The following is a 24,399-nucleotide window of genomic DNA, read 5'->3' as shown; positions in this document are numbered from 1 at the left end:
GATTTTCTGTTACACAAAGATAGGCCCTGTTTTGAAATGTATGTTGTGTAACTGTGCTGTCTGCTGTGTAACTGTTCTCTCTGTTTGGAACTGTGACTCTCCCGTTGACAGATCTTCACTGTGGTTCTGACAAATTCTCCCCTGTTGTGTAAATGTGTTCCCGGTTTGTAAATATCAACCGTCTTGAGCAGAAGTTTTTTTTTCTTTTGTGTGAAATGTTCTCTGTTGTTCTGTGAAGATGTTTTCTGTGGAAAAGAATCGATGGAAATTTCAAGGCCGCCATTTCTGAGGCTTGCTTTCAATTCCAGCATTGTTTGGGCCGAATGGCCTCCTCCTGTTTCTGTTTACTATCCATGTGCCTATGTGTTAAATCAGTGAATTTGAATTTCACCAGCTGCCGTGGTGGGATTTACTCCGTGTCCCCAAAGATTAGCGCGGGCCTCTGGATTACCAGCCCAGTGACATCACCTTTCATCCCTGTAAACAAAAACAGTTCATTCAGCTCAGCATTAACCCTCTTCCTGAGGAGATTAGAATTCCTGCCACAGAATTTCAATTAGCCGATTGATGCAAAGCATTTTGTTCTAGTTTGGAACATTAACAATTTATCCAGATCAAACATACATTGTGGAATATCTGATCTAAAAACACTAAGACGAGTGAGAATTAAATGAATAAAGTTACAAGGAATTTAATTCTGAAAAAGCTGTTTGGGAATAACGGTGGATGTCAGTTAACGGGCGAGAGCTCGGTTTTCAGGAGGTTCCACCAGATTTCTGTAGAAAGGGACCAGACTCGAACCTGTAATCGTTAGAGAGCAGCATGGAAAGAAGCGAAATTAATCGTTTCACCCACTAGGCTCTGTTAGGCTGCCTATTTGTGGAATATTCCTTGTTCAATCCTGTTCCATCTCTGCGCCACCCACCCCCCCCACCCCACCCCATAACACACACACACACACACACACACACACACACACACACACACACACACACACACACACACACACACACATTTTTTTGCTGCATCGCTGACTGTATCGGTGCCGCGTCTGGCTCTCTTCTGCACCTGGACAAAAAAAAGCTACTTTCCTTCCAATTTTCACTCTCGCACCTTCACATGGTCCATCTCTGATACTTCCCTATCCTTCCTTGACCTCTCTGTCTCCAATTCTACACAGACTGACCACCTGTAATTAAAACCCCACCGACTCACAAGTCGAGTACAGATCCTCATTCTCCACTCCCTTTAAGGGCGCCATCCCCATTCTCCGAGCTTCTGCACCTCAGTCCAACTGCTCCCCTGTTGCCTCTTTCCAAGATGTAGAAATACCGGCTTTGGACTGAGGTAAACACAGTAAGAAGTCTCACAACACCAGGTTAAAGTCCAACAGGTTTATTTGTTAACAAACGCCACTAGCTTCCGGAGCGCTGCTCCTTTGTCAGGTGAGTGGGAGTTCTGATCACAAACAGTGCAGATAAAGACTCAGTTTACAGAATACTGATCAGAATGTGAGTCTTTACAGCTAATCAAGTCTTAAAAGCGCAGACAACATGAGTGGAGATAGCATTAAGCATAGGTTAAAGAGATGTGTATTGTCTCCAGACAGGACAGTAAGTGAGATGAATACACAAGCGGTATGCGCCGTGGCGCCTTTTTTCTGTGTTCGCCCTCTCTAACTTTAGAACCTGGCTCCGCCCCTGCAAACCGACCAACTGCAGCCGCTTCCAATAGATTCACAAAATTAATGAACAAACGAAAAACAAGCGCAACTGATCTTTTAAGAAGCTCTGACAGTCCCTGAAAGCATTATATTAACATCTCTCCAAGAACCAATTTGCTGGAACTAATTCAATATGAACCGTTTCAGTGTCAGCTCTATTCATGGCCAGTTCTCAAACAGGCATTGACTGGTTAGAAGTTTTAATGTTATCAGGGAACAGTCATCAATATTCTCAGGGAAGTGAAACTGCCGCCCCGAACTTCATAGAGTCCCGACAGTAAGAAGGAGGCCATTCGGCCCATCGAGCCTGTGCCAACAACAACCACACACAGGCCGTATCCTAATCACCCCACGTATTTAACACGCTAATACTCCTAAGGGGAAATTTAACGTGACCATTCCACCGAACCAGGCACTAATTTTCATGGCGGAACGGCCGATTCTGGAAAGACAATATCTGCCATTAGTGCTGCAAATGAAACTGAGGTCTGTTTTGGAGCTTCTGAAACCACATGTTTTCATGGTGGCAAACCTCTGCCCAAAGCTGGTGTCCTGATTTGAATCGATTGCCAGCTGGAGTTTCTCATTTGGATAAAGAATATGGAATGGTGCTGGGCTATTCACCCCTCAAAGCTGTGGAACTCTGAGTCTTACCTTCACCTTGGTCCGTGAACCTCAAAATAAGTGATCAGTTCACCCTCAATCAGTCAATGCGGAGACAGAGTTTGAAATGGAATAACAAGAAAGATGGAACTCTAATCGATTTGGGCAGAGGTTTTATACTTCATTGCAGGCGGTCAGGATGGCCGAGCGGTCTAAGGCGCTGCGTGCAGGTCACAGTCTCCTCTGGAGGCGTGGGTTCAACTCCCACTCCTGACATTGATTACATTTTCCTTCGCGCGGCACCATCCAAACCCAAGAAATCTCTCACCTGGCACCACAAGGGCAGCAGATGCAGAGAAACAACGACCATCTCTGAGTTCCACTCCGAGACACACATCATCCTGACTTGGAAACATATTCCCGTTCCGATGGTTCACAATCCTGGAAATTCCTCCCGAACGGCAGTGTGTGTGTGCACAGACACCACATGAACTGCACTGGCTCCAGAATGAATTCATCGCCAATTACTCAAAGATAATTAATTTGGAGAATCCAGGCTTCCCGGGTCAGTGACACACATTTCCCGGATGAATGAATCATTAAAAAAAATCTCGCGCCACACAAGGGGCACGCCTGCCTTCAGAGCAGAAAACTGTGTGTATGAATCACACCCTGAACACAGCTACTTTTATATCAGATTTGTGTCTGAAAACAGTATTTGGAACCAACTCACGATAAACCGCTCAATGTTGAACGGAAGAGTTTCACTGAGTGATGTGCCTGATGTTTTTGTTCAATATCGGGGGAAAGGGGGATTTGAAACCGGTGCAGTCATAGCCCACTGTAGGATCCAATTATTTTTCTTTCATGAATCTATCCGGGATCCCATTGCATCTGTGGAGAGAGAAACAGTCGTTTCAGTGTAAGGTCTGCATCTGAAATGTGAACTGTCTCTATTTTCACAGATCCTTTCCAGTACTGGTCGTAAATCTGTTCTCACAAACACTACCAGATCTGGAACGTATTTCCAGCATTCCGCTGTACCAAAGTTAGCAATGTCAGGCTCTGTTGCTAATTTGGTTAAAGTGCCTGTGTAACGGCAGGCATATCCTTGTTTCCAATCTCTGCGCACGGACACTGTTAATATCACTTATTTCCACAAATACACAATATCCGGAACGACTTTCCAGCATTCGACCTGACAGAAAGTCTGTGTGGTTTAGTTGTTGGAATCGCCTTTCTGGTAAACAGGTGATGTGGGGTTTGAATCTCAGTCCAGCCTGGATTCCTATCACGTGATCTTTGCAATTGTGCAAGTCACAATATCCCTTCCTTGCTAGTCAATATTATCTATCCCTTCACAGTTGATCATCTACAAAGATGAAACAAAAATACATTTCGAGACTCCCCACGATTATTCCGACTGTTTATTTACACGATCGAGGTATTTTCATCATCTTGATGTGAAAAAAAAAACATTTAATTTGCAACAAACCCAACGGTGTAAGTTCTACAAACACAGTTTTCTTTTTTTTGTCCCCTCAGGGAATTTCTAACACTGTCAAATGACCTTAGAATCATACAATCCGGACAGTGCTGAAGGAGACCATTCTGCCCATCGAGTCTGTAGCGACTCTCCGTCAGAGAATCGCACATAGGCCCTATGCCCGCTAATCTACCTGTACAAACACTTTGGGGACCGAGGGGCATTCGAGCATGGCCAATCCGCCTAAACTGCTCATCTTTGTGGGAGGAAACCGGAACACCTGTTTTCCTGGGGTAACTTGCCTGGGTGAATGCAACCTGAACAGCTCTACAAACATTTCTCACCATCCAGGAGAAAGCATCCCACTTCATTCTCTTCTCATGTATAAAAGTTAACTCTCTCCACTACAGACACACAATGGCAGCAGTGTGCACCATCTACAAGATGCACTGCAGCAACTCAGCAAGACTCCTTTTCCAGCACCTTCCAAACCCACGGCCACTGCAGCCTAGAGGGACAAGTGCAGCAGATACATCAGGATAACACCACCGCGCTGCAGGGCACTGATATTTATTGATTGATTTTTAGTTATTTATAAGTTGTTGTTGTTGCGTGTGAGTTTTTAATCTTCTTTATCTTCCAAAAGAAGCAGAAGAATTCTTGAAAAATATGTTCCCACTTCCAACGCAATCAGCGAACGCAATATCAAACGTTAAGAAAGCCACTGGCGTTTGCGTTTTCTTCTGTGGTTTCCCTGAGAACCGAGTAAACAAACAGAGTGGAAAGATGGCAGAGCAGGAAATATCTGTGTCAAAGCTGAAGCACATCAATGAAGCAGCAAACCGTTTGCTACTAGTCTGATCCAAAACACGACTCTGATGGGATTTGAATCCACAACCTTTGAATGGCTAACCTGTCTATAATTAGAAGTCCAACGCGCTATCCATTGCGCCACAGAGTCACATATCTAATGCTGCCTTTACAGGGTCTTATATGGATTCTTGACAATGTAACAGCTGCTGGTAAGTTCAACAATCTCGCATTTAAAACGTCGGGAACTTCGTTGATTGCAAACCATGTTGGACATCTTATGCCTGTTAAAACAGCGTTGGAAATGCAGACCTTTATGTCCTTTTTATAGGGAATCTGTCCAGAATGATCCTCCCTCTCTTTCCTCCTCATTCTCTTGCACAACTTGGAGTCTAATCTGGCAGGCTTCATAGTCGGGAGATACATTCTACTCCCTCTGTCACAGGGCGGATCAGTTGCAGTAAAACTCCTGAACAGAACACAACACAAAGCTGGAAGCTGGAAATCTGAAACAAAAACAGGAAATGCTCAGCAGGAGAGGCGACACTTTGATGAATGGAGATTTGTGTAAAACCAGCTCCTGAAGCACAGCACAGCTGCAAAGTTTAAAGTTTCCTTTCATCCACAATGGATGCTCCATTCTATGTTTTTGAACAATTCAAATTGAGAATGTGCATTGTTATTCTAGTCGCCACAGCCTGAAAACCACTTCAGGCATTGATGTCACCCTTGGATTTTAAATTTGTAAATCCATTCTCTATCATTTTGAAGCGAATATTAAAACATTATCCATCACCCGCTCAGTTGTTTTTGAACGAGAAGGAGAATTGAGGATATATTTGGATGACTTTCTTTGAGGAAATTTGTACAGAAGCATAAAGGCGAGAATCACACAGAGCGCTTCATTAAACTCACCCGCTAAACATTGAAAGGTGACAGTTATTCATCAAGGGATGGTTCCATTTATTTATTTATTCTTTGTGGAGAATAGGAAAGTTGGAACAGTATGCAATCTGGACAACTTAACTGAGCAGAGTGAAACGCAATGGGGACTGGGTAAGATGAGCCTACCATGGGCAGTGAACAAAGTGGAGGAGCAATGTTGTCAGACGGAGCAGGGAGTCGTTGCAGAGTGAAGGTACATCGGAACGTGGGAGTGTTAAATGTTTAATGATCTCTGTACAAGTAGACGGTGAAATACAGACCTAAGGCTGGATATTCAATGTGTTCTGGGATGGGTGAATAGACTGTGGCATCTTGGCATGGTAAAGGTGCAATAGGGACGAGGAACGCTAAAGGTATACACTTTAATTTATATCACCTCGCCTCGAGCTTCGGAACGAAATATAACACTTCACACTTTCTTACATTAATTAAATTGCATCTTTCGCATGTCTGCCCATTCCACCAGCCGGTCTGTATCTTCTTGAAGATGTTCAATATCCTTCTCACTAAAGTTTCTCACTATTTTCGAGTTTTGTACCGCTGGTAAATTTTGAGTTTGAAACCTGTACACCCAGGTATCGATCAGTAATATATGTGGTGAAAAGCACGTTTCTCTCTATATACCAACCCCAATCAGAAATAGGTACAATTTTGTGTAATATATGCTTTAATATGTTTGTACCAATAATTAAAATATTGCACAGTGAAATTCTGACTATTCTGAACAACAATGATTCAACATGCCACTTGGTTCAAAAGGAAATACATACCGGTACTGACACCCTTACTTAAAAAGCATAGCCTTGCTGATTTACCTGTATTTATATGATGAATAAACTCAGCACAACATGGGCAGGCGGGCCGAATGGAGTACTTCTGCTCTTATTCCCTATCTTCGTGTGTCTGTATCCTGGTTGTTAATTTCCCCTCAACTGGATTGCTGAAACACACGGTTCACTGGGAATACCAGAATGAAACTGAAATATGGGACAAACATGAAACTGTGGGATTCTCAGCTCTGTCAGACTGTCTGATCTTCAGACAAGATGACAACTGATGGCATTCAGCCAGTTTCCTGAATCCACAGCATGCGGTTATTTATCCGGTGTTTCCGATCCCAGAGACCCACAACATGGTTAAATGATCTTAAATCAAGTGATTGTTTTTCCTCGTGTTCTGCAGTAATATACTCCCTGCAATGACTTCTCGGGAACACGAAACTGCTCCTGATTTCACTCATTCTCAGAATCGACTCAAGAGAAAAAATGAAAGTAAACCCTGGGCTCGTCCGGGATTTGAACCCGGGACCTCTCGCATTTTGACTTTATGACCCTAAGCGAGAATCATACCCCTAGACCAACGAGCCACGGGCCAAACCACAGCTACTGAAAACATCTTTTCAATGTCTCCCACAGCTTATGAACCATCTTTTCGGAACAACATTGTAAAATCAGGAATGTTCCCGAACAATGTTCCATTTCACTGTCTGTTCTGGTGAAGATCAGAAGCAGTGATATCAGTTTTCACCACTCGCCAAGTCGACCTGTGGTTGTAACTCGCCAGTCGCGTCGGTAATCTCATTCTGACAGCCGGATTGGATTGGATTTGATTTATTTTTGTCACATGAAATAGTACACAGTGAAAGGTATGGTTTCTTGCAGACAAAGCATACCGCACATAGAGAAGGAAGGGAAAAAGTGCTGGATGTAATACCACCACATCTTTCTACAAATAAGGGGACCAAAACTGGGCACAATATTCCAGTTGTGACTTCGTCCACACAATTGAAACAATATTTCTCTACTTTCTTACTCCAGTTCTTTTGCAATATATGCTTACATTCAAATTGCCTTTTAAATTATACGTTTTACCCGCATACTGACTTTCTGTGATTCTAGACAGAGACAGCCAGATCCCTCTGTCCACACAGATTTTGAAACTGCTTTCCAGAAGGATAATAATTTGCCTTTCGCATTTATCCACATTGAACTCCATCTGCCAAAAGCTATCCAATTCTCCGAGTATATCTAGATCCATCTGGAATATTTTTACATCCTCTTCACCGCCTGCTTTCCCACAAATTGTGTATTATTTACAAATGTTGTCGTGTTACACTCTGTCCCTGCTTGCAGATCATTGATATAGATTAGAAAGAGTTGAGATCCGAGGCCTGGTCCCTGTGGCACCCCGCTTGTTACAGTTCGCCAGCCTAAGAAGGATCATTTTTTCCCCATTTATCCCGACCCTCTGTTCCCTGTCAGTCAGCCAATCCTCAATCCAATCCAGTTCTCTCCGCTGACTCCCAGGCACCAGAACATTTCATGGGAAAACTCGAACTGCTGTTACCTACAAAAAAAACTACGGTCCAGTTCCTACATTCCTGACTCAGTAACACCTCCAGAAACAGCCCCAAAAAGAATGAACTGAAATGATACAGTTTAATGGGGAAAATCAGGTCTGTATAGCAGCGACACGGCATGTGCTTGTGGGGTAACGATAGCGGGACTTACTCCCATATTATGAAAGTTTCGTGTTCAAATCACGTCAAGCTTCTGGAGCCTTTGTGCAGTTGGTTCCTGGATTTTATTTCGGATAATATTCCCGAAATGATCCATTTCAAAAGCATGATTTAAATGATATTTTAGGAATACTCCCGGTTTACAGGCTCAGTTTATATTTCTTTCCACAGTTTTATATCGGAGCAATGTGCCAGGGATGTGATGTGTCCATTGCTTATAAAATCAAAGCAAACTCCACAGTCCCAGATAAATCTCAGTGTCATCAAAGAGGAGAACTGACTGGCGGTGATTTAACCGAGAATTCACACCTCAGGCCAGGAGCAAGGCTGAGAACGCGGCCTTCATAAATAACCTCGATATTACATAGAAACATACAAGACAGGAGCGGGAGGAGGCCATTTGGCCCTTCGATCCTTCTCTGCTATTCATCACGATCATGGCTGATCGTCCAATCAGCAGTCTAATCCTGCTTTCTCCCCACATCCTTTGACCCCATTCGTCTCAAGTGCTAAATCTATCCGCTTCTTGAATCCATTCAATGTTTTGGCATGAACTACTTCCTGTGAGAATGAACTCCACAGGCTGTTTGAGTGAAGAAACGTCTCCTCATCTCCGTCCTAAGACGGGAATGAAACCCGTGCTGAATAAGATGCCCGACCAACTGAGAGAAACCTGCCGCCCAAGGTGACACAAATCAACAAGAAGGGTGCAAATTTACTGCCAACGAAACCAGGATAACCCCTGGGGCAGCAGCCAAGTGCCCCACTTGGATGTGAATGCGAATATCATAGCAAAGGGTGGCTTTAATCCATTATCTTCTGAGTTATGGGCCCAGCACGCTTCTGCTGCGCCACTCTGCTCTGCACACACTTGCTTTCTGCCTTTTGTCAAGAACACAAGGGTAGGGAAACTCGGCCGTTGTCAGAACTGTCTCTGAGTTTGGAATTCTGTCTGTATTCGTCCAGCTCTGGGGTTGTAGGATGGGACTCAGGTCCAGGACTCTGGCTGCGGTTGAAAAATGGATAGAGACACGTTTTAAATATAATGAGGATGAAGATGGAATTCAAATCGATTTGCGCAGGGCGGGTGTTCGTTGAGTGAGTGGATCAGAATGGCCGGAAAGTTTAAGACGCTGTTTTCAGGCATCACATTTCTCTGAAATCCCAATCCTGACGGTGATTTTTCCGTATCGAGGCACCATCCAATCCCGCGAAATCTTTCAGCTGGAAGCACAAGGGCAGCAGATGCAGAGAAACAAGGACCACCTGCAAGTTCCACTCCGAGAGACACTCACCATCCTGACTTGGAAATATATCGCCGTTTCTGTGGCTGTCTCACAATCCTGGAACACCCTCCCTAACAGCACAGTGTGTGTACATACACCATATGGACTGCAGTGGCTCAAGAAAGAACTTACCACCAAATTAATACTAGATAAGGAATGCTGGCCCAGTCCGCGACAACAACATCCCGTGAAAATAACATTTTGAAAAATCATCTGTGTCGGAGTCGGGGAACATCTGACTTCAGATTAGAAAACTATGGGTGTCAATCAAATCCTGAAGGCGGATACTTTCTACCAGATGTGTGTCTGACACCATCTGTGGAGAGAGACCAGCTGAGATTGTCCAGAATGTTCAGACTTCAAGACCCCGCCTTTCCTCCAAAATTAAAAAGAACGTGCAGTTTGATATGAACGGCAAACACACCTTTCTGTCTCCACCTGATTTGTGTTTTTTCTTCATGCATCTATCTCATTCTCTTTCCTGCTAATCCAAAAGTCTTAATTAGCTGTTTGCTGCATGAAATGGTTTTCGTATTGGGGAAAATAACTGATCCCGTCAGAACTGAGTTATCGCTCTGGAAGTGTAAGTGGCAAGTGTAGAATGCGTTTCGTCGTTTTGTGGGGCAGCTCCTCGTTAGTATAGTGGTTATTATCCCCGCCTGTCACACGGGAGACCGGGGTTCAATTCCCCGACGGGGAGTTTATTATAATTTTATTATGTCAAATTGTAATTGTGTCGTTTTCCAACTTTGAAAACGGCAAAAATAAAAGACTGTGAAGAATTGAAACTTTCGAAAATGGAAATCTTTACATTTGTACGGAAACTTTTGGTAACCTGAGATCAACGTTCGTTCAATTCATCAGCATTTTCGCTCACCTTTGATGTGGCGATGCCACGGAGTCAACACGTCGAATATTACCCTGATATTCGCACAATGCCAATAAATGCTGTGATTTCATATTTTTCAGTTCTATTTTTGGATGATCCACTGATTCCCAGATCCCTGAAAATACAAAGGAAACCTCCAATATTTTCAATATTGGAAATCCCTTTGAGTCTGTGAGTTGTGAAGATTCATGCAGCGTGAGGAATGGAATATTAATGCATGATTGTAAGAGCAGGAAGGTTCATTTCCAGTTGGAAAAAAATTTTGGTGAAGCCACCGCTGGAGGACAGTGCGCAGTTCCGGTCAAATCACTACAGTAAGGATATGATTCCACTGGAGAGGGTGCAGTGTCCATTTACCAGTGACCACATCGTTGCCTGGGATGGAGAATTTGAGCTATGAAGAGAGTCCATGAAGACACTATTCACTGTCCTATTCTCATCAACCATCTTCGTCACTTCCTTGAAACACTCGATCATGTTCGTGAGACAAAAGCTCCCCTTTACAAAACCATGTTGTTTCTCACTGATGTGTCCACTCATTTCCAAGTGGGAAATACCCTGTCTCGACGAATTCTCTCCAATAATTCCCCGACCATTGATGGAAGGCTCACCGGCCCGTAATTACCTGGATTGTTGGTGTTATCCTTCTTCAACAAAGGAATAACATAGGCGATTCTCCAATCATCTGGGACCTCCTCTGTACCCAGGCAGATTGCAATGATTTCTCTCAGGCTCCAACAATTTCCTCCCTTGTCTCTCTCAGTATTTGGGGTATATCCCATCAGACCTATCTTACCGACCTTAATATTTCTCAAGGGCACCAATACCTTCTCCGTGTTGATCTCAACATGACTCAAACCACCTGCACATCCTTCCCCAGACTCATCATCATACACGTCATTTTCAGTCAACACTGACGCAAAGTTCTCATTTAATACTTCACCCATTTTCTCTAGCTCCATGCATAGATTCTCTTCGTTGCCTTTGAGTGGGCCGACCCTCTCCCTGGCTGCCCTCTTGCTCGTTATGTATGTACAATCAGCCCTGGGATTTTCCTTAATCCTGCTGGCCAGTGTATTTTTCGTGGCCACTTTTAGCCTATTGTTTCATTATGTTTTCATCTTCCTCATCAGGTTAAGGAGCGGCACTCCAAAAGCTCATCTTACCAAATAAATCTGTTGGACTTTAACCTGGTGTCCTGCTGCTACTTAATGTGCCCACCCCAGTCCCACGTCGGCAACTCCACATCTGTCTGTGAGAGAATGGAATTAATACTGTATCTGTCATCCATGATCTGCATACAGATTTGCTCCTCTATCTCTTTCTCACCCCACTTCCCTTTTTCCTTCTCTATCACTTCTGTTCACGTTCTATGGAATAGTAATTGCCTGGTGTTCTATGTGACTGATGGAGTCACTCTGTCCGTGGTACTGTTGGGCACTCGATGTGCATTTGCCAGTTAGTGGGAGCTGAGAGTGACTGCGGGGTTCATTCCCTCCCTGCGATGCTCTGTCATTTTGGGATTAATGTTGTAACTGTCCTTCTCGGTCACTACATGAGGGGAACTGGGTTTACTTTTACCTATCAGTCTCTGCAACCGCCTGTGGGGTTCATCCTCTAACTGTCAGTCTCTGGCTGTTTAAATCAATGTGTACTCTTTAAATATCAGAGAAGAGAGAAAATTACAGCATAGGAGCAGCCCTTCAGCCCTCTGAGCCTCCGCCGACCATGCTGCCCATGTGAACTAAAACCTCCTTTCAGTCTGTGGCACTGAGCCTGCTTTCTGCTCAATGGGCCGAGTGTTGGCGAGTGGAATTAGTTGGGCAGGCCAGGGCATTTCATGCATCACTGTAGATTCGTTGGGCCAAAGGGCCTCTTCTACACTATCCTATTCTCTGATACAGGGCCTTACAACCCAAGCTTGGAAAATTATGTATTCATAGATAATGTATTTTGGGTGGATGTCAGTATAAACTGCAGAAATTTGGTTCATGTCTTAAAACTCACAGTTTGTTTTCCCCGCATAGAATTGTTGATATTTCAAACATTTGAATTTGTTGTGAATGCTGAAAACGTAGTGACTTTTAGAACACTTCATAGAATCATAGAAAACCTACAGTGCATAAAAAGGCCATTTGGCCCATCGAGTCCGCACTGACCACAATTCCACCCAAGCCCTACCCCCATATCCCTACGTATTTGCCCCTAATCAAAAAATCTCAGGACATTCAGAGGCAATTTCAGCATCGACTGCCGTGCCGCCTAATATCGTTCAGTTTGAGGGAAAAGGTAAACTGGCCCGTACGGGGATCGAACCCGCGACCTTGGCGTTATTAGCACCACGCTCTAACCAACTGAGCTAACCGGCCACATCCAAACAGACCTCCACGGACGGTTATCGGGGCAGCACGGTAGCATAATGGTCAGCACTGCTGCTGCACAGCTCCAGGGACCTGGCTTCAATTATGAAGTTTGCACATTCTCCACGTGTCTGCGTGGGTTTCTTTCGGATGCTCCAGTTTCCTCCCACAGACGAAAGATGTGTGGGTTAGGTTGATTGGCTGTGCTAAAATTTGCCCTTAGTGTCCTGAGATGCGAAGGTTCGAGGAATTAGCGTGTAAAAAATGTAGGAATCAGGGGGTAGGGCCTGGATAGGATTGTGGTCCGTGCAGACTCGATGGGCTGAAGGGCCTCTTTCTGCACTGTAGGGTTAAAGAAAATCACTTACCAGAAACATAGTGTGATTTCTATATGTGTGTTGCCTGATGTTGTTGTTGCTGCTCTTGTTTTTTTTTACTGAGACTGTGTTTTCACTGTCTGGCAATGAAGACAAATAAATAAATGTCTCATGATCGAATTGAATGGTAGAACAGAATCAAAGTGCCATGTGCAATGTCTGTTCTTAATTGCTGTGTTCTGGTGACTGGAAGAGACGGATCGATGGATACTGAGGGAAATAAGGGTGGAAATTGCAGTGGCAATGGAGGCAATTTCTAACCCAGCTCGTTATATGGGTGGTGACAAATGAGTGGAGAATTGCAAAGGGTAAAGACACCTCTTCAGAAATGGCTGTAAGAATGAGTCCAATCAGTTTCATATCAGTTTAATTGTTGGGCCGAAGGGCCTGTTTCCTGTGCTGTGTTCTTCTTTGTTGTTCAATATGTAATATTCTCCAAATAATAACCGGAGAGGTAAAAAAATAACACCCACCTGTGCTGATGCACAATAATTAAGGAAAGCCCCTCAGTAATCCCATAGTTAATGAACTTGATCGAGATTTTCATGAGGGTAATGGAAAAGGCGAGGATTCAAATCCCAGTCCTGATCATGCCTGGGGGAGGCAGTGGCAGTGGACAAGTAATCCAGAGATCCTGGGTAATACTCTGGGAAGCTGGGTTCAAAACCCAAAAGGGCAGATGGTGAAATTTTAATTCAAGACAAACCCTGAATTAATTGTCCATTTTTATAAAACCTCATACCGTTTACTAATGTCCTTCAGGGAACAAAATCTGCAGGAGGAGTGTATTTGAGTCAGCAAGTCCAGAGGTAACAAAAACATGGATGAGGGTTTCAGGTACAGTTGAGATCAGGTATTATCCACAATGTGTGAAGTTACACAGCTGGAAACAGCTGGCCTTGGTGCAGGAACAGATGTGTGGTCAGAATCTCATTTCCAGGTGTAATGATGTGCCAAGGTTATATGAGTTTGTTTCAGCCTCGACAGTGACCAGGGAGAGTGATGGAGTCATTGACTGGGAATGGAATTTGTGGTGGGACCTTTGGCCTTCCAGTTGTTTAATGGGGAATTATCTGCTTATCGAGTACAAGCTGCTGGATAAGCAATCTAATAATTTAATAAGAAGGATTGGTTCTGAGAGCTGATGGTGAGCTGGAACTGGGTATTATCAGCTTACGTGTGAAAACTAACACTGATCTTCAGATTATGACACCGAGAGGTGAGGTCTAGAAATAGAAGGGAGCCAAGGTTAGATCCTTCAAAGATTCGAGAGGTAACAACACAGGAGGGAGAAGAGTGACCATTGCGGGTGATATTGTGCCACTGACCAGAAGGGTAAGAATGGAACGAGGCGAGTGCAGTCTTCCCCAGCTGGACAACCATAGAGTATAGAACATTACAGCGCAGTACAGGCCCTTCGGCCCTCGATGTTGTGCCGACCGGTGGAACGAATCTAATGACCCTCCAACCTAAACTATTCCAATATTATCCATTTCCCTATCCAACTGATCATTTGAACGCCCTTAAAGTTGGCGAGTCCACAACTGCTGCAGGCAGGGCATTCCACGCCCTTACTACCCTCTGAGCAAAGAACCTACCTCTGACATCTGTCCTATAATTATCACCCCTTAATTTAAAACTATGTCCCCTTGTGTTAGCCATCACCATCCGAGGAAAAAGGCTCTCACTGTCCACCCTATCCAATCCTCTGATCATCTTGTATGCCTCAATCAGGTCACCTCTTAACCTTCTTCCCTCTAGCGAAAACAACCTCAAGTCCCTCAGCCTTTCCTCATAAGACCTTCCCACCATACCAGGCAACATCCTGGTAAACTTCCTCTGCACCTTTTCCAATGCTTCCACATCTTTCTTATAATGCGGCGACCAGAACTGTACGCAATACTCCAAGTGCGGCCGCACCAGAGTTTTGTACAGTTGCAACATGACCTCACGGCTCCGAAATTCAATCCCTCTACCAATAAAAGCTAACACACCGTACGCCTTCTTAACAACCATATCAACCTGGGTGCCAACATTCAGGGATCTATGCACATGTACACCGAGATCTCTCTGCTTGTCGACACTTCCATTAGCCCTATATTCTGTACTCCTGTTACTCTTACCAACGTGAATCACCTCACACTTTTCCGCATTGGTCTTCTATACTTTGCTCAATCTGTTCTTCACAACAATCCTTGAACTGATGTGATGGGAATTTCTTTCGCTGAGAGAAGCGACAATCCCAACATTGAACAGCCTGTTGAATATTCATGGTCTAAGACAAAAAGGATCGCATTTCCCCCTGAATCTGCTGTGTTTTTCTTCAATGTTCCTTTCAAATGACAGCCTGAAAGGATAGCTAGCTAATAGAAGTTTATTCGCTGAAGAATTTACGCACCGATGGCTTGTTAGTTTAGTGGTATGATTCTCGCTTCGGGGGTTGCACTGCTTGGAATTGGCGAGAGGTCCCAGTTTCAAATCCCGGACGAGCCCTCGCTTGTTGCCAGTTCTGGTTCCAAATGTTGGTTGTTTATTTGGAAAAAACAACAGGTTGCGTTTTCGATGGCTGTATATGCATGTCTTCAGATCAGGTTTGAAATCCAGCAACACATCCCGACAATTTTCTTAATGCTGCAAATCAAAAGTTTTCAAGAATGTTCACCCACGGAACCAGACTGGAAACTTATCCCAATGAATCAATCAGGGCTGTCCATTGCTTGTTGCGTCAGGGATTCTTGCATCGTGTGTTCAGTTGTGTTTTGGTCAGAAAGAAATTGAGGTCTGACAATGCTGTGGGGGGAGGAGGTGCGGGGGCGGTGGGGGAGGTGGGCGGGAGGGGGAGGAGGGGTCACAGTTTGCTTTTGAATTGATTATATTTTCACTATGTCTCGGGCGTTCCACTGAGCAGGAAGTGAATCTTTGTGAAACTGTTCGTTATTCCACTCCAGAGGTAATTAACTCAATGAAGAGGAGGTATGGAGAGGCTACCCGTGTTTGATTCCACGCTAGGACTGGGTGCCATGCATCTGAGGATACTGAAAGACATGATCAGTGTAATTGCGAAGAGACTGGAAATAACTTTCCAACTTCCGATTTATTAAGGTAACAATGTTTTTTGAACTGTCTTGGGTATTTTGAAATTGTAACCGAGAGTCTTGCTAAAGATAATACTGTTCATGCGGTTTACATAAACTTCCAAAAGCACGGAAATTTTTAATCAGGCAGATTAAAATAAATGCATCAAAATGTGAATTGATTCGTTTTGAAGAACCCAGGTTCAAAACATAAACTACATGGTACAGTTCTAAAGAGGCAAATATGTACATATATCTTCCAAGTTCCAAGTTGACAGGGATGATCATAGAGGTTTACAGCATGAAAAAGGCCCTTCAGCCCAACTCGTCATTTTTTACCCACTAAGCTAGTCCCAATTGCCCGCGTTTGGCCCATATCCCTCGATAGTCATCTGACACATGTAACTGTCCAAACGCTTTTAAAAAATAAAGTTATACTCACTTTTACTACTACCTCTGGCAGCTTGTTCGAGACAATCACCATCCGTAAAAAATAAAAATTCCCCTCTGCACCCTTTTGTATCTCACCCCTCTCAGCTTAAACGTATACCTCCAGTTTTAGACTCCCCTACAATTTCGAAAAGATATGGACTGTCTCGCTGATCAATGATCCTTATTATTTTGTAGACCTCAAGAAGATCACCCCTAAGTCCAGAGAAAAATTCCTTGCCTATCCAGTCTCTTCTTGTAACTCAAATCATCAAGTCTTGGTAGCATTCTAGTCATTTTTTTCTGCGCTCTTTCTAGTTGAATAATATCCTTTCTCTAATAGGGTGACCAGAACTGTACACAGGACGGTGAGGAGAGTGATCATAATAAATCAGACGGCGCTCTGCGTCTTTTTTTTAATCAATGGGGTACTGAGGACAAAATAACAGAAGCTATGTTAAACCTGCATTTAAATTGGGTTCAGTTTCAAGTGGATACTGTTTCCATTTTCTACAGAGCAATTTATAAGAATATTATAAAAGAATTCAGAAGGTGGCAGAAATGTTTCACCAGAATGGTTCAATTGATGAAGAATTTTATTTATTAAGAATGGTTTGACACACTGCGACTGATCTACTTGGAGCAGAGAAGGTTCTGAGGAACAAAGAACAAAGGACAACACAGCACGGAAAACAGGCCCTTCGGCCCAAAGAGCCCGCGCCGCCATTTTAACATTATGAGTCTCCTCTCCACCCATGACCCTTGTATTGGAGATAATCGCTAAAAGAAGCAACAGCAGCATAAAGGAAATGCTGCCTCAGAGAGGGGTCACGGCAGGTTCACTTGAATTCGATTATTATTCCAAAAATAAAATATGCAGGTTAATCCGCAATTATATAATTTTTGCATTCATTTATGGGCGTCACTGACTGGCCAGCATTTATTGCCCAATCACAGTGGCCCGAGTGTAGTTGAGAGTTAACCACATTGCTGTTGCTCTGGAGTCACACGGAGGCCAAACCGGAAAGGACGTCAAATTTCGTTGCACAAAGGGCTTTGGTGAACCAGATGGTTATGCCCGTAATTGACAATGGATGAAAGCATAAATAGGATCTTCATTCCACATATTTTGTACTGAATTCAAACCCCGCCAGCTGCTGTGTTGGGATTCGAACAAGGGTCCCCAGAAACCCATGCTTTGAGGGTAGCTCAGAGTCAAACACACTGCTGTTGATTCGGAACAACATCCAGGCCAGACTGGGTAAGAATTCCGTCCGCAAAAAAAAACAGTTAATCGGCTGTTTCTTTTTTCTCCGACAATCGACTCAAGATCATTAATTCCAGGCATTTTTATTGATCCCGAATTTCAGCATCTGCCGTGTGGTGGATGTGTGAGGATGTATGTGAGTGTGTGTGTAAGAGAGAGATGAAGTCATTTTCAGTCTGTTTGTGATTGGGAATTAATCCCTTCTATTCCCTCACAAACACAGTGAGCCCCTTGCACCTCTGAACTCTAATTGAAAAACACTTGTACCCCTGTGACCCTGGGAGTGTGTGTGGCGGTGTTGGGGGTGGGGTGGGGGGTGGGGGGGGGCAGTAATGGGTGGGTGATGTTTGAAGCCAATGCCTCAGGATGCTGAGTGTGAAACAGTCGATTTTAAAGAATGTGTGTCGGAAACTGAAGAATGAACTTGTCTGTGAGAAGATCACAGAAAAACTGTGCCTGGAGCTGCGCACTAGAGACAAGTTTTGGGTTGTCAGTAAATGAACTCCTGTAATGAAGGAACACAATCAGAAACAGAAAATCCTGCAAATATTCAGCAGCTCCGAAAGCAGCTGTGGAGAGATATTCCTGTGGCCAGGATGTAACTCTCCAATTGGATACTTCACGTTGCTCAGATCTGACACTCTCAACACCTTCCTGTAAGGAACAGGAAGGGCGGGAATTGAGTCTTTGTTGATTTGAGCAAACAGAGCAATGCAGCAATGAGAAGCTCCTCACCCCCCGGCGGCTTGGGGAAGGATGGGTCAGAGAGACAGGACTCCAGGTTGGGTTCAAAAATGGGAGAAAGAGCACATCGAGTTTTTATTGTAATGACAATGAAGATGGAATTCAAATCGACTTGTGCGGATTCATACTCTGCTTCAGGATGGCCGAGCGGTCTAAGGCGCTGCGTTTAGGTTGCAGTCTCTTCTAGAGGCGTGGGTTCAAATCCCACTCCTGCCATTGCATTTTTACCCTCCCTGTTCCAGACACCATCCACACCCGCGAAATATCTCCCCCGGAATGACAATGGTTGCAGGGGCTCAGGAACAGCGACCTCCGGCAAGTTCCATTCCGAGACACATCCCATCCTGTCTCTGAAATATATCACCGTTTCTGCGGCTGGCTGACAATCCGGGAACTCCAACCCGAAAAGCAATGTATCAGTACAGACACCACATGGACCGCAGTGGCTCAGGAATGAATTCCCTGAAAAAATATCTCGAAAATAATTAATTTTGGGCAACAAATGCTTTCCGGGCCAGCGACCCACAGGAATTCTTTCTCGGGTGCATCTGTCTGTATTCAGACTGTGTTTTGCATTATCTGCCGTTCAATAATTATTGGGATCTTTCTGATTCTATCAGTTAAACTGTGCCTGTACAAGTCAACTTCCGGAACTAAAACATAGGTTCAAAATTCATCCTGTATCTGACAATCTTTGGAAATGCAACTGACTTTCTATATCCCCTCATTTGAAATCTCCGATTAATTTCTTCATTCATTCCTGGGATGTATGTGGGTGTCGCTGGCTGGGCCCGCAATTATTGTCCATCCTAAATTGTCCTTGAACTGAGCGGATGACAGGTCACGTCAGGGGGCAGCTTAGAGTCACCAAAGTTGCTGTGTGTCGGGGGTCACACTTAGATCCAGACCAGGGAAAAAATCATTCCTTAAAGGATATTAGTGAACGAGCTGTGTTATTTTAAGACACTCGATTCATGGTCATTAGACTTTTAATTCCAGATATCTTTTTTTATTGATGAGACATTTCACAATTTGCCGTGGCGGTGGTGTGTGTGTGTGTGTGTGTGTGTGTGTGTGAGAGAGAGAGAGAGAGAGAGATAGAGGGAGAGAGAGATTCTCACAGTCTCTTTGTGAGTGTGGATTAACCTTTTATATGCCCTCACAAACACAGTAATCCCCTTGCCTTTGTCAATTCCTAAGAAGTACTTGTACCTCTGAGGCCCTGGTGGGCGGTTGAAGGGTGGGGTGAGGTTTGAAGGCGATGCCGCAGGGTGCTGAGTGTGAGACCAGCCGATTTTAAAGCATGTGTGTAGGAAAGTGAAGAGTGAACTTGTCCGTTTGAAGATCACAGAAAAGCTGTGTCTGGAGCTGGGCCCGAGAGACAAGTTTTGTGTTGTCAGTAAATGAACTCCTGTAATGAAGACACAAAATCAGAAAGAGGAAATGCTGGAAATATTCAGCAGCTCCGAAAGCAGCTGTGGAGAGATATTCCTGTCGCCAGGATGTAACTCTCCAATTGGATACTTCACATTGCTCAGATCTGACACTCTCAACACCTTCCTGTAAGGAACAGGTAGGGCGGAAATTGGGTCTTTGTTGATTTGAGCAAACAGAGCAATGCAGCAATGAGAAGCTCCTCACCCCCCGGCGGCTTGGGGAAGGATGGGACTCAGATACAGGCCTCTGGCTGGGGTTCAAAAATGATGAAAAAACGTATCGAGTTTGAACAGTAAATGTTACAAAAATGGAATTCAATTCGATTTCTGCACAGATTTTGCACTTTGGGTCAAGTAGTCAGGATCACTGATCTGCCTGAGGTGCTCTGTTTCGGTCACAGTCTTCTCTCGAGCCCTCGGTTCAAATCCCAATTCTGATGCTGATTTTTTTTTCTCCTTCGCGAGGAACCATCCAAACCCAAGAAATCTCTCAGCACAAGGGCAGCAGATGCAGAGGAACAATGACCACCTGTAAGTTCCACTCCGAGACACACATCATCCTGACTTGGAAACATATCACCGTTCCCATGGCTGGCTCACAATCCCGGAACTCCCTCCCTAACAGCAGCCTATGTGTACATACATCACATGGACTGCAGTGTCTCCAGAATGAATTCATCGCCAATTACTCAAAGACAATTAATTTGGACAATAAATGCTTCCCGGGCCAGTGACACACATATCCCGTATGAATAATGTATTTTCTTTTTTAAATCACTTCGTGCGACAGAAGGAACACAGCTGCCTTCAGAGCAGAAAACTGTGTGTGTGAATCACATCTCTAACTTTACACCAAATGTGTGTCTGAAAACAGTAAGTGGACCCAGTTCACGTTAAACCGTTCAATATTTAGTCGGATAGTTCACAGGTACGTTCCAATTCTGGCAGTATCTCCTTTTTCACAAATACCACCAGATCTGGAACATATTTCCAGCATTTCGCTGAGCCCACCCACAGTAGTGATCGGCTCTGTGGCTTAGTTGGTTAAAGCGCCTGCCTAGTAAGCAGGAGATCCTGGGTTCAAATCCCAGCGGAGCCTTGGTTCTTTTCCAATGATGTCTGCGAATGTGCCAGTCACCTAATCCATTTTTGCCTTTCCCTTCACAGTGGATAATCTTCAAAGATGGAAACATTTCGCGACTCCCCACAAATATCTCGACTATTTGTTGAGAAAACCCAGGTATTTTCATCATCTTGCAGTTAAAAAAAAATCATCTGTAATAAACCCAATGCTGTAAGTTCATCAAACACAGATTTCCATTATTTTCTCAGGGAATTCCGAACACAGTCAAATGGCTTAAATCGTTCCATGTGTCCAAGCAGTCTCTCAAAAAAAAAACAAAACAAAGAACAAAATCAGCCCGGGAAACAGGCCTTTCGGCCCAACGAGCCCGCGCCGCCATCTCAACACCACCAGTCCACCTCTCTACCCATGACCCCTATCTAATGATTTATGGCCATCCAGATCCCACTACCATCTGTGCGAAAAACCGCCCTCTAATATCTGTGTTGTACCGCTCCCCCCTCACCTTAAGTCCATGGCCCCAGGTCCTACGTGTCTCTATTATAGGAAAAACTTACCTCTGTTTACTCTATCTATACCCTTCATAATCTTATATACCACTATTAGATCCCCCCTCAGTCGGCGTCTTTCAAGGGAAAAGAGCCCCAATTTCTTCAATCTTTCCTCATACCCCAGTCCTTCCATACCAGGCAACATCCTGGTAAACCTCCTCTGCACTCTCTCCAGAGTCTCCACGTCCTTCCGGTAATAAGGCGACCAGAACTGTACGCAGTACTCCAAATGCGGCCGAACCAACTCTCGTGCTGCTATTGTGTGTTTTTCTCTGTCTATTGTAATCTCGGTGTGATGCAGTGATACCTCCTCACACTAATGTTCCGATTAAACGATACAGGAGTGAAAATCTGCCTGACTGCATTCATTGGGAGCAGGCAGATCCTTTACCGTAGCAGACTGGTGAAGCAGAAGCGTGCTGGGCCCATAACCCAGAAATCGATGGATCGAAAGCGTTCTCTGCTACTCCTGTTCACAGTGATGATGAAACAACTAAACGGGAACTGTGAAGCAGTTGTGACTTTTACCTGGAGTACACAAACTGTTATTTGGCTTCCCTTTCCCCCAAAAAACTGTTCTAGGACCCTTGCTGTTTGTCATTTTCATAAATGACATGGATGAGGAAGTGGAGGGATGGGTTAGTAAGTTCGCCGACGATACGAAGGCTGGTGGTGTTGTGGATAGTCTGGAGGGATGTCAGAAGTTGCAGCGTGACATAGATAGGATGCAGGACTGGGCGGAGAAATGGCAGATGGACTTCAACGCGGATAAATGTGTAGTGGCCCATTTTGGCAGGACCAACGGGATGCAGGAGTACAATATCAAGGGTAGGAGTCTTAGCTGAGTTGAAGAGCAGAAGGATCTTGGGCTCCGGGTCCACAGGACTCTTAAATCGGCCTGGCAGGTGGAGGATGTGGTTAAGAAGGTGTATGGTGCACTGGCCTTCATCAATCGAGGGATTGAGTTTAGGAGTCGGGAGATAATGCTGCAACTTGACAGACCCCACTTGGAGTACTGTGCGCAGTTCTGGTCGCCTCACTACAGGAAGTATGTGGAAGCTATTGAGAGGGTGCAGAGGAGATTTACACGGATGTTGCCTGGATTGGGAGGCATGCCTTATGAAGATAGGTTGAGGGAGCTAGGTCTCTTCTCCCTGGAGAGACGAAGGTTGAGAGGCGACCTGATAGGCGTTTATAAAATGCTGCGAGGAATAGATAGGGTGGATTCTCGGGGGCTATTTCCTAGGGCTGAAATGGTCGCTACGAGCGGACACAGGTTTAAGGTGCTGGGAAGCAAGTACAGAGGACATGTTAGGGGAAAGTTTTTCACTCAGAGGGTGGAGAGTGAGTGGAATCGGCTGCCGTCGGTGGTGGCAGAGGCGAACTCACTGGGGTCCTTTAAAAGACTTCTGGATGAGTATACGGGATCGAATGGGATTGAAAGTTACAGATAGTTCTATGGCTTGGTAGATGTAGGTGTGATTTGCGCAACTTCTGGGCCGATGGGCCTGTTTGTGCTGCAGTGTTCTATGTTCTATGTATAAAACCTCGATCTGTACTAAGTGGATTTTATATGCAACCAGAGCCTTACACAAGAAGAGGGAACATCTTAACACAACATGCAACAATTTACAGACAAAAAAAATCCTCACGGAGAATCTCTTTTACACAACAGGGAACAAGTTTGCAACAGAAAGGGACATATTAACAGAACAGATCTGTGTCTCACTGCTCTAACTCACTCTATCCCTCCAACCCCTCTCTTCAACTCTATATGAAGGTGGGATCTTTTTGTTTAGTGACTGAGTGCACACAATCTGTATCTACATCTGATCAAATAGAATTCAGCTTGTGAACAATATCACCATTTCAACCAGCTCTGGGTTAACCCAGGCACGGCTCTGATTGGCTGCAGCCCCCTGAATCTGGGGAACAGACACTGTGAGCATCGCCGGCCTCAGAGGCTTTCACAGTTACTGAGCTGGGAAACTCCAACTAATCCCCGAGAATCCACAGCACAGAGCGAGAGGAGAGGAAAACCTGTCCTGGGAGCTGTCAATCTGAGACACAGTTTGACCTGTCAATGTGCAGATGTGAAGCTGCTCCTTCCACTCCCAATCTGCTATAACCAGGAGTTCCTAACGCCCAATAATGACCAGCTTGCAGCAATGTGTTTGAATGAACACGATGTCATATCATCCAAGCAGCATTTTGAAATAATCATTCAGTGTATTCTGATGAAATGTATTTCTTATGTTCTGTGTGTCATTCCATAAGAATCTTCCTCTGACATGAGAACTTGAACACCCGATGCTGTTTTGTTTTCAATCTGCTCACATTCTGATTTCCCTCATGGAACCAGAGAAAGGGAACAGCACTGAATCATTCGGCTTATCTTGTCCATGCCAGCCCGAGGGCACCCAGGTGTCCTCTTCAAGCTCACCTTCCTGCACTCGGCCCGGAGCCATGGAGCTGAAAGCATGATGGTGATCCACGTACTTGGCACCAAAATACCAGAAGGAGTTCCGGCTCTGGGGCTGCCGGAAGCAAACACTTACAATGATAATCGCTGCGAGCAGGACTCGAACCTGCGCGGGGAAACCCCATTGGATTTCTAATCCAACGCCTTAACCACTCGGCCATCGCAGCTCCACGGGTGGTTCGGCTAATATAATTACCTCAGTAGCGTTCATACTAACTTCATCAGGCACCGTTATTGTACAAAGGTCAGTGTGTGAGCTGAAATTTGTTCCTCTACTTTTGTATCTTTGTCTCTGACGGAGAACTCACTTACTGGGTCAGAGACTTGTTTTTGTA

General features: G+C 44.5%; 8 non-coding genes across 8 annotated transcripts; 4 read left to right on the top strand and 4 right to left on the bottom strand.

The window, feature by feature from the left end:
- The first annotated feature begins 2,519 nt into the window (after positions 1-2,519).
- Positions 2,520-2,602, top strand: trnal-cag (transfer RNA leucine (anticodon CAG)). Its single transcript has one exon. It is a non-coding gene; the product is annotated as a tRNA-Leu (tRNA).
- Positions 2,603-4,682: 2,080 nt separating this feature from the next.
- Positions 4,683-4,773, bottom strand: trnar-ucu (transfer RNA arginine (anticodon UCU)). The gene is given in 2 exon segments: positions 4,683-4,718; positions 4,737-4,773. It is a non-coding gene; the product is annotated as a tRNA-Arg (tRNA).
- A 2,074-nt stretch (positions 4,774-6,847) lies between these two features.
- trnap-agg (transfer RNA proline (anticodon AGG)) lies at positions 6,848-6,933 on the bottom strand. Its single transcript is given in 2 exon segments — positions 6,848-6,883; positions 6,898-6,933. It is a non-coding gene; the product is annotated as a tRNA-Pro (tRNA).
- Positions 6,934-9,999: 3,066 nt separating this feature from the next.
- On the top strand, positions 10,000-10,071 carry trnad-guc (transfer RNA aspartic acid (anticodon GUC)). The gene has a single exon. It is a non-coding gene; the product is annotated as a tRNA-Asp (tRNA).
- A 2,484-nt stretch (positions 10,072-12,555) lies between these two features.
- On the bottom strand, positions 12,556-12,629 carry trnai-aau (transfer RNA isoleucine (anticodon AAU)). Its single transcript has one exon. It is a non-coding gene; the product is annotated as a tRNA-Ile (tRNA).
- A 6,015-nt stretch (positions 12,630-18,644) lies between these two features.
- trnal-uag (transfer RNA leucine (anticodon UAG)) lies at positions 18,645-18,727 on the top strand. Its single transcript has one exon. It is a non-coding gene; the product is annotated as a tRNA-Leu (tRNA).
- A 2,245-nt stretch (positions 18,728-20,972) lies between these two features.
- trnat-agu (transfer RNA threonine (anticodon AGU)) lies at positions 20,973-21,046 on the top strand. Its single transcript has one exon. It is a non-coding gene; the product is annotated as a tRNA-Thr (tRNA).
- A 3,103-nt stretch (positions 21,047-24,149) lies between these two features.
- On the bottom strand, positions 24,150-24,231 carry trnas-aga (transfer RNA serine (anticodon AGA)). The gene has a single exon. It is a non-coding gene; the product is annotated as a tRNA-Ser (tRNA).
- Between the last annotated feature and the right edge of the window lie 168 nt (positions 24,232-24,399).

This window comes from Carcharhinus amblyrhynchos, unplaced genomic scaffold (assembly GCF_965287045.1).
Source record: "Carcharhinus amblyrhynchos unplaced genomic scaffold, sCarAmb.v2.hapA scaffold_42, whole genome shotgun sequence".
NCBI classification, from domain to species: domain Eukaryota; kingdom Metazoa; phylum Chordata; class Chondrichthyes; order Carcharhiniformes; family Carcharhinidae; genus Carcharhinus; species Carcharhinus amblyrhynchos.
Note: the sequence above shows the minus strand (reverse complement) of the source record. Positions and strands in the feature narration are given on the sequence as shown.